The sequence below is a fragment of the Aotus nancymaae genome, unplaced genomic scaffold (assembly GCF_030222135.1).
Source record: "Aotus nancymaae isolate 86718 unplaced genomic scaffold, 86718_ANA_hifiasm-v0.15.2.pri h1tg000014l, whole genome shotgun sequence".
NCBI lineage: Eukaryota > Metazoa > Chordata > Mammalia > Primates > Aotidae > Aotus > Aotus nancymaae.
The window spans coordinates 113,729,219-113,739,492 of NW_026988425.1; the positions used below are offsets into that span (position 1 = coordinate 113,729,219).

The 10,274-nt window shown below is 36.1% G+C and overlaps 1 long non-coding RNA gene across 4 annotated transcripts in view; it reads left to right on the forward strand.

Moving 5' to 3' along the window:
- LOC105707670 (uncharacterized) overlaps positions 1 to 10,022 on the forward strand; it is a 242,600-nt gene extending 232,578 nt beyond the window's left edge. For 3 of the 4 annotated variants that reach the window (XR_010342637.1, XR_001105149.2, XR_010342636.1), the window contains 2 exons: positions 1,039 to 1,089; positions 8,395 to 10,022. This is a non-coding gene — a long non-coding RNA (uncharacterized LOC105707670). Of the gene's footprint in view, positions 1 to 1,038; positions 1,090 to 6,344; positions 6,381 to 8,394 lie in introns of all 4 variants that reach the window. The other variant, XR_001105148.2, reaches the window with a different exon arrangement.
- Positions 10,023 to 10,274: the final 252 nt, after the last annotated feature.

Sequence of the window (10,274 nt, forward strand, 5' to 3'; positions counted from 1 at the left end):
TTGGCTATTCTGTAATGGGAGGTCTTCTGTTTGAGAATGTATATTTTTATTATTATGAAGTTTTTGTAGTTTTGTGGTTATCGTAATTACCTTGTGTCCCCCTAGCTTACTTTAAATGAACTCTTTACAGGTAGGTACTGAAAATGGAGATACTACTTTGTGTTTTAGGGATTAACTCTATTGGGAATTTGAGAACATGTAGCGAATACTAAAGTTAGTGAGTGTTCTAGTCCTTCCTTGCTGTGTATGTACATACTTTTAAAATATCAGTCCTCAAGACAGAATAATATGCAATTTCTTTAGCCTTAGATTATTTGTAGTGCTTCCTTGTACCCTGATTACAGTCATTCCTAGGACTGAATTTCTTTACTTTTTCTACTATTTGCAGTATAGGATTAGGGAACATTTCTCATCCTTCTTGTCTGTCATATGTGTCTGCCAATGTTAGAGGTGCAGAGTATGTATGAATGAGCCAGGATGCAGGGCACTCCTTGAATAGGAGCTCAAACTGAGGCATTTATGCGTGCAGCAGGGAAGGTCTCTCATACTAGATCTATGGATAAGTGGCCCCATGAGGCCAACATGATGATAACTTCTATTTGTACACTTGACAAATCAGGGCGCCCAGATATTTGGTTAAACAGTATTCTTCAGGTGTCTATGACAGTGTTTCTACATGAGGTTAACCTTTGAATGGGCAGACTTAGTAAAGCAGATTTCTCTCCCCAATCTATTGAATGTCTAAATATAATAAAAGACTTATGTATTATTTGTGATAAAATTGGAAATGTAGTATCATCAAAGACTAACGTCTTGTTTGAGAGACCACAGTTAAGAAGGAGAAACCATTTTCTTAAATGTGTTGTCTCCTGTTACAGCAGTTTTTGTTGCTATTTATGCCTATTAAAAATATAAAAACAAAAACAGAAACAAAACTCTTAGCTCACATAAAAAGAAATTCTATCTTCAAGCTGGTACATAGATCTTCTGCCTTCAAACTCAGATTAAAACTGCAGTTTATACCATTGGCTCTTCTAGGTCTCCAGCCTGTTGCATACAGATCTTGGACTTCTCAGCCTCCACAATCATGTAAGTGAATTCCTTACATCTTCATGGTTTTGTTTCTCTGGAGAGCCCAAAGTAATACAGTCACCCTATTTTGACCCTTTTCCTTTCTTCACTCTCCATCAGCTTAGTTCCAATGAGCTGTCTTGTGCTCTAAGTCCATTTATCCACACCTAGGAGTCCCATTCAGAAACTGTGGAATTGGCTCAAATTCAGTGTGAGCCCCACTGATGTCTTCACATGCTTTCTCTATCTTTGTCCACGGTTCCAGAGATCAAACAGCTTTGCTGTATTCATCCTTGCTTTCCTTCTTTCTTTTTTCTCATCCATTTTCAACATTTCTTCTTTCAACATGTCCCATGTTGTCTCAAAAAATGCAGATAAACAAATTGTTACAGAAATAAAAAGCATAGTGAAAGCAGCAAGAAATAGAATAGATAATGTTACCAATATGTCCATCAAGTTGGAAGACAGGCTTGAGAGAAATAAAAATGATTAAAGAGAATATAGATGCAGATTAATAATTGGTGCACTTACTAAAGTACTTACTAAAGGAGCAGAACCAATGGCAAGACAAATACACCCAATCAGAAAAACTGACCATTTAGTGAAAGATAGATAATCAATGGAACAGAAAATACAGGGAAAGGTTTTTCACATAAGGTAATTAAAACCAAATATATACTTTTAATTAATACATTTTTGTACTATTGAAAATTTTAATAGAGCTGAACGCAGTGGTTCACACCTGTATTGCCAGCTACTCAGGAGGCTGAGGTGGGATGATTGCTTGAGTCTCAGAGTTTCAGAACAGCCCGAGAAACATAGCGAGACCCTGTCTCTTACAATGTTTTTAAAGTGTGGTTGCACGTGTAGTTCCAGCTATTCTGGAGGCTGATGCAGAAGGATCACTTGAGCTCAGGATTTCAAGGATGCACTGAGCCATGATTGCACCACTGCAGTTCCTCCTGGATGACAGACGAGAGGCCATCTCTAAAAAAAATTTAAAATTTCAACAGAGCATGTATGTCACTTATTTGTTATTGATTTGTGATAAAATTGAAAATTTAGTATTATCAAAAACTAACTTCTTGTTTGAGAGACCGCTGTTAAGAAAGGAAAAGCAGCATTTCTTCATTCCTAAAATTGTGGTGAGACTTTTGACATAGTAGTTTTCACTGTTATTCATATATATGGAATAAGAATCTAAAACCAAGACTAGAAACAAAACTCTTTGTCAGCCCACATAAGGCCTCCTATGGTGAGTTCAGTGTGAACCTGCTCAGCTTTCTCATTTGTGACACACATACAGAAATTACCATAAGGTCAACATCACCCTCTACCCTACGTCATACATACTCTTTAGAGAATAGAGAGCACCTTTTGTATTCCTATACCAATGCTTCTCAGCTGAGGGCTAAGGAGGCACTTTTCCTTCCAGCAGACATTTGGCAATATCTGGAGATATTTTTGGTTGTCACAACTGGGGAGGAGTGGTGCGCTACTGGTGTCTAGAGGGTAGAGGCCAGGGATGCTGCTAAATAAATATCTCACAATGAACAGGGCAGCCTCTACAACAAAGAAGTATCTGACTCAAAATACCACTAGTGCCAAGACAGCCCTGTTCTGCACTCCTAGCACTTGGCATGATAATTTGCACGTTGGTGGAGTACCGCATAGCTTGTTCATAATTGACAAAGGGTGAATCTAAATACACCATTTTTTTCTATTTAAGAATTAATACCTTAAACTATATAACTGACTGCAGGCTTCATTTCTTCAAAACACTTTATATTTACTGCCTCATCTGATAAACAAATCTCTCTATATCAAGAGGAGAGAAAGGGTATATTAGCAGAAATAGCACTGGATGTAGGGTCTAGGTTAAACCTGATTTCACTTATCAGCTGTATATCCACTGGAAAGTCAGGAAAACACCTTGGGTCTTAGTGATTTTTCATTGCTAAAATGATGGTATAAAATAATAATAATTATCTTTTTTTAGTTTTAAGACTAGTACTTGGACTCAAGCAGTATGACAACATCCCCATGTTACACACCAGGAAATTGAGAGTCAAATAAATTAGTTTAATTTCCCATTGTAACATGACCCTTAAAATCCAAGGAAGGGGACTCAGTCATCTCACCTGCTCCCAGTAAGATGAAACTTCAACCTATTAAAGGTTTTTGCCTCATTATCATTAATTTTTTGTGGACATCTCAACGTGACCACAAATATTAGGCACAGAAAACTTACACTGAAATGGGTCATTCACATCCCCTTTTTTTTAAGTTGACAGCCATACCCAGGTGTAGAGGTGAGCCCATATGCACACATCATGACCCTAGCCTGGAAATATAGTTCTTTCATTTTCTTGGCTACAAAATAGGATTTTTTTCTTCCTTATACCTTTACTTTCTGAGCAGCTTTAGAAACACATCTGCTTTCTATATGTTGAGGAAGGAAAACATGAATGCTTTATTATGCCCTACCTAATCTAATACATTACATCACTTATGGACCGTGTTATGTACAAAAAAAAAAAAAAAAAATCCCAGAAATCTCTAGAGGTACAGAGGCACAGAAAGACCTAGAAAAGAAAGCTTCATTGGACAAGGAGATGCCAGGGCATCCCTCAAATCTTTAAGCAGCCAGGCTCATGGGTCCAATCCACTCCTTTCAAAATGGACAAGTGATCATTTAATCCCCTAATAAACTTTATTTATAGAAGAGCACTTGAGATTGCAGGCCACCTGTGCACATCTGCTTGGAAGAGCCAGTAAGGTCTGGACAGCAGCCTTGTTCTATAATCAGTGAGATAAGTCAAAGTGAGTAAGAGTTGGACTCAGACTCTTCACAGTGTGTTCCCTGGACACATAAGGGGCACTCTCACATAGCTGTACATGATTTCTTTTCAGACCAGAAGACCACTACTATCAAGGCAACCCTCCAGTATAATTACTGGGAGGAGAGAAGCCCTTCTCAATGCCCAATTTGTAATTAAGCAGGAATCCAAGTACCGTTATGGTCCACTGATCAACATTACCCTAGTGTTTTTATCTTTTCAGTGTCTGGTCGCTATATTGAAGTTCACATTATATATTCTCAGTTCTATTCATGAAAAAGACATCCTTCCAATTTCTTTCTTTTGGAATGATCTTTGAGAAAAATAATATTCTAAGGAGTAAACCAAACCTAATAGAAAACTGAGCAGAAGATTTGAACAAGCAATTCACAGAGGAGAAAATGCACATGGACTATAAATATATGAAAATATTCTCTACCACATGAATTTAAATCAGAGAAATAAAATAAAAAATTAAAAGATACATTTTTTACTCCATTATCTAAAGAAAAAAGTTAGACAATGTCAGGTGTTAAAAAAGATGTGGAACAAAAGAACTCTTGCCCATTGCTGGTGACATAAATTGATTTACACTATGTAAAAAATGATTGGTCAATAGCCAATAAAGTTGAAGATGCCTGTATTTTATCACTTAGCAATTTTATTCCTCAGTATATATGCTAGAGAAACTCTTGCATATATATATATGCCATTAATAGCAAGCATAACAAAGAATGAAGCATTGCTTATAAAATAATAACATTGAAAATAATATACATTCATCAGCAGAAAACTGAAAAAGTTGCAGTGGGTTCACAGAATAGGATGTTTTTAACCAAGAAAATAAACTAGAGTCACAAGTATACACATGGGTGTGTCTCAGAAATAAAATTCTGAAAATTATTCATGTGCACAAGAGCACAAATCCAGTAGAGAGGCGATATAGAGTATGTAGCCATATGTATACATAAACATTTATATCTATATATATATACACACTCTAGAATACGTATCATATACATGTATATATGTTCTGGCACGTATATGACACATGTATATTCATATTCATATGTATATATACATATACACGCATATATACACTGCCTATCAACTCCCTATAAAATCTAGAAGAAACATTCATTTGGGTGTGCTAAAATGTATAATCTTATCTCATTTCTGCAAAGTGTTTTATTTCCTCTAAGGAAAATCAATCAGCACTCTAAAATAAAACACTCATCTCCTTTGTTTGTGTGTGCATGTGTCTGAAAGAAAGAGAACATATAATAAAAATGTTTGGCAATTGCTATGGTATAGGCACTGACAATCAGAACAGATAGTAGCTACACCACAGTTTTGGCCATATTGGAGCTGAATGTCAGCCTTTCCCGTGTGTTTTCAAGATTGCACAATGTGCAATGATAGATCCAAAATAAAATACAAACTTGCTATCAAGAAACTCCAGATCTTGATAGTGTACTAGATAGAGGCCATCACTTCTGTATTAAAATGAATCATCTGTGAGGGCCTCATGCTTTGGGTGTTTCTGGGCAGTTCAGATTCCGATTCTAGCTCTGTTAGTCACTGGATTACTCTGAAATTCTAGCATTTCATTACATATCCTCTATTTCACAGACATCCTTTTACACTCAGCAGTGTGTATAGAAACCTTTGTCAGCATTCAGATTTGTGGCTCAGGAGATAGAATCCCATAGGATAGATAACAGTGATTTAGCTTTTATCTAAACATGTACATGTGTGTTTCTCTTTAAGAGAAAGTTACTAATGCATATGCAATAAATTTTAAGACAAGACATGGTTTCAAGTATCAAAAACTGCTCTTTGGACCTCTGTTGGTTTTGAACCATTCTACATGACCTGAATAGCTCCACTGCACGCACCACTAACTTCTGAGGCCACTCTTGGTTGGCAGGTTGGAGAACAAATAAAATGATAAATGCAGAGTTAAAATAAAGAGAATGTTCCTCCTTGACCTTCAGATTCTCATTATTTACTCCCAGCTTGAAAGAACATGAAAGTTACTGCAAAAGCATTTCAAACATCATCATGATAGAGGGAATCAAACAATTAAGAATGAAACATCGGCCAGGCGTGGTACCTCACACCTGTAATCCCAGCACTTCGGGACACCAAGGCTGGTGGATCACAAGGTCAGGAGTTCAAGACTAGCCTGGCCAAGATAGTGAAAACTTGTCTCTACTAAAAATACAAAAACTAGCTGGGTATGATGGCAGGTGCCTGTGATCCTAGCTACTCAGGAGGCTAAGGCAGAGAATTGCTTGAACTTGGGAGGGGGAGGTTGCAGTGAGCTGAGATCATGTCACTACACTCCAGCCTGAGTGACAGAGCGAGACTCTGTCAAGAAAAAAAAAAGAGTGAAACATCAATATAAAATGCTGATGATTTATCCTTCAGGTGCTGATGCTTCATATTGGTATGGAAAGAATGCAGGTGAGACATTTTCAATTCAAAATGTTTTGAAAGTTATTTTAAAGTTGTTTCATTTATGTGTTGAAATCTTATGGCCTTTAATCACTTGTTCTATCAGCAACTAACTTGTACATTCCCCCTAAATGTTAAGATAAATTATAAATTAAATTAGGAGGTAGTCAATAGCACTAATTCCTTCACTAAGTATTTCCATACACATACAGTGGGATAAACACTGTAGCACAATAAAAGTGCACTAAATCTATAACATTCTTTAATTTCCACACTGAAAGAAGAAGATGTACTAAATATAGTTTCTGTTGGGTATGATGAAACAGAATTGGGAATGATAGCATTGATAGATAGAAAAAATAGAAGTTAAGATTTGAGGAAATTAAAATAGTGGGGAGGTAAATGAGCATACGAAAATATTCAGTGAAGTAATAATCTAGCACAGTTGGAAGTCACCCATGCTAGGCTGTCAGCTCCAAGGGAGCAAGGGAAATGCCAGTTTTATTCTCAGCTGCCCGATACATAGAAAGTATTCAAAAACCTCTTGCTCAATGATTGAATGAGATGTAGCAGATTATAATATTTAAGGGCATAATTATATAAGTGGGAAGTGTAAAATGAAGGTTAAAAATGAAGTTAGGGCTATATTGTGCAGAGTCCTGAATGCCAGACTAAGCAATGTAGCCATCTACTTATATGCAAATGATGGGAGTGGATATGTGAGAATCACGTCCAGTAATAGCTAATAGCTCTTATTAAGACAAAGTCAGAGAAAACAGCCATCAACTCTGGAAAAACTATAAAAAGCAACTACTCAAATGCACTGGGCAGTGAATAGTAGAGGCAGAACCTGGACAAGATTTGACACTTAAAAAAGGGAATAGTTCTCTATGAATATTCGATTTTCAGAGACTATTTTATAGAAGACAAGTCCCAGACTGCATGTCACATCAAGTATGTAAGAAGCCTACAATTTCACTAGTCTCAAGAACGAGAGATTTGAGCTTAGGGCAACTATAGCCAACAGAAAATGGGGAAGAAATCCTGGAAAGGATAAAGCAAGAGACAGGAATCCTCAATTCCATGAATCAACTCTGCCCCAATATCCGAATTAATCCTGAATTATGCCTGTACAAAGTGAATTCCAAGCAGCATAGCTAAAGCTAAGGAACAAGTCTGAGAACAGACGATCAACCACAAGGCAGACAGGGTTTGTAGTTTGAATTCTGCCAAGTTAACAAGCAGGTTTAAAAATACTCAGAATTCTTTGAAAGAACGTAACAGAATCTAGAATCTCTACAACATATTATTTAACATATTCAGAATAAGATCTAACGTTATTTCACACAAATGAAATAGGCATATAATACATATTTTACATAGAAAAGATAATGAATGATTTCCAATTCCCAGGTGACCTAGATGTTGGAATTAGCAGACAAAAATTCTAAAACTGTTTTCATATCTGTGCTGAATAAAGTTAAAGAAAATACGCTTATAATAAGCTAAAAGATAGTGAATGTCAGCAGATAAGTCCTAGAAATAAAAAGTAAATATCTGAAATATATAAATTACTAGAGCAGAATGGATTTAATTAGGATTTAATAGAAAAATGGAGATGACAGAAGGAATTCAGTGAATGTGAAAATAAATCAGTGAGAGGTACTCAATCTAAAGATACAGCTAATATTGAACACGAATTATCAGAGCTTCAGAAATTGAAAGAAAGTAGGAACCCCTCTCCTACGCCCAGGAACATACTGGGCACCCTTCCCAACATCCTACCCCAAACCCCCTGTCCCAGCACAAAAATAATGGAGAATCTTGATTCCCTTCAAGGGAGATTTCAGGCACCTAGCAAGCCTTGAGAAGTAAATGAGCAACCTGATAAGAAAGAAAGTAATAATAGCTTAAGACAATAGCCAAGGAAGTTAGAGCCATGAGATATTTGGTTCTTGATAGAAACTAAAAATAACATCTTAACACATGTTTCATCTTAACATATGCCCCTGTTTTTTTTCAGATGCAGGAGTGATAAGGGGGAACTGAGGACTAAATTGTTCCAATGGTCTTCCTAAAGGGCCTGGAAGAAGTCACGTCTACAAGCCAGAACTCACATATCTTTCTGCTGACCCAAAATTTTTAAACAAAACTTTTCTTCTTTAACCAACTGCAAATCAGAAAATCTTAGAATCTACTTATGACCTGTAAGCCTCTGTTTCAAGATAGCCCATCTTTTTAAACCAAAGCAATGAATAAGCTCCATATATTGATTTATAATTTTGCCTGTAACTTCTGCTTTCTTGAAATATACCCATTTCTTTAAAGACACTTGCTTGAAAGCCATCAGGAAGATGAGTCTGATACATGCACTGCCACATTCTCCGTGCCTGGTACCCTGCAAATAAATGCCCTCCATTCTGCAGTGGCAAACCTCAGTGTGAATATTTGGCCATTGGGTGAATATTAACCCACTGTATGAGTGGACTCACTTTGGTTTGGTAACAAAACCTATGGGGGAATATAAAAAGCTCTAATATACACATTATTGGTGTTCCAGGAGATAAACAGGAACAAGTAGGAAAAAAATATTTTAGGAAGTGATGACCAAACATTTCTCAAAGCCAGAGTTTTCATAAGCTCATGATCCTCATATAGGGTGCATACAAATAATACCACATATTTTCTTACAAGCATTAGACTGCTGAAAACCAAGGAAAAAGACTCCTAAACCTGGCTGACAGAAATGTTATAATATTTAGAAAAAAAGACAATTTATCATTGGCTTTCTATTAGAAAAATTGGAGGCCAGAAAATTGTGAAATACTGTCTTAAAAGTTCTAGGAAAAAAAATAAATGTACACACACATGTATATTTATACACACATATACATATATATCAACCCAGAAATGTACAGGCAGTGAAAATATTCTTTAAGAGTAAAAGCAAAATAAATACATTTCCAAATCAAAGAAGAGTAAAAGATTAGTCAGAAGCAGAATTATGCTATAAAAAAGTAAAGATCCTCAGGCAGAAGGGAAATGGTGCTAGATAGAAAACCGCATATTTACAATTGAATAAAAAAGAAGTCACTAGAAATGTGTAAATGGAAATGATAAATACTCAAGACGTGAGGAATCAATGAAGATGTTTGAGTATAAGTCTGAATTATTTGTGAGCTTGTTATGCATTTACTAATCTGAAATGTTCCAAGAAAATACAAAGAACATTTCAAAGATATATATTATATAGCTATGATATTGTAAAATGTATATTTGTTCTTTTAGCCTGTTTCTGGCAATACAATTTTTAAAAATCCTTAGAATCTCCAAGTGGTGTCTTTTTTTATGGTAATGAGTTGACTGACAGCTGGTAATCCTGGGCAGCTTCAGGATGGGGGTTGGTCATCTGAATGACCTAAGCAGGGTTAGAGGACTGGGACATTCAACTCCAACCTTCAAAGAGGGGAGAAGGGCTGCAGGCTTAATCTTAAACATGACTGAGAAAAATGTCATCATTTAAAAAAAAAAACTGTAATTGGCTTTTCATTAGAAAAAAAATGAAGGCAAGAAAATAGTGAAATATGGTCTTATAAGTTCTAAAAAAAAAAAAAAGTACCCACATGTTTATAGTTAATGGCCAATGAATTGATCATTGTATACTGATCATCAATCCTAAATGATTTAATCAATCATGCCTATGGAATGAAGACTTCATAAACCCCCCAAAAACTGGGTTTGGGGAGCTTCCAGATAGACAAACAGGTGAAGGTGTTTGGAGACTGGTACGTGGAGAGGGCGTCAAAGCTCTGTGCCCCTCCCCATGCCTCACCCTATGTGTCTCTTCATCTGTATCCTTTGTTATATCCTTTATAATAAACCAGTAAGTTTAAGTGTTTCCCT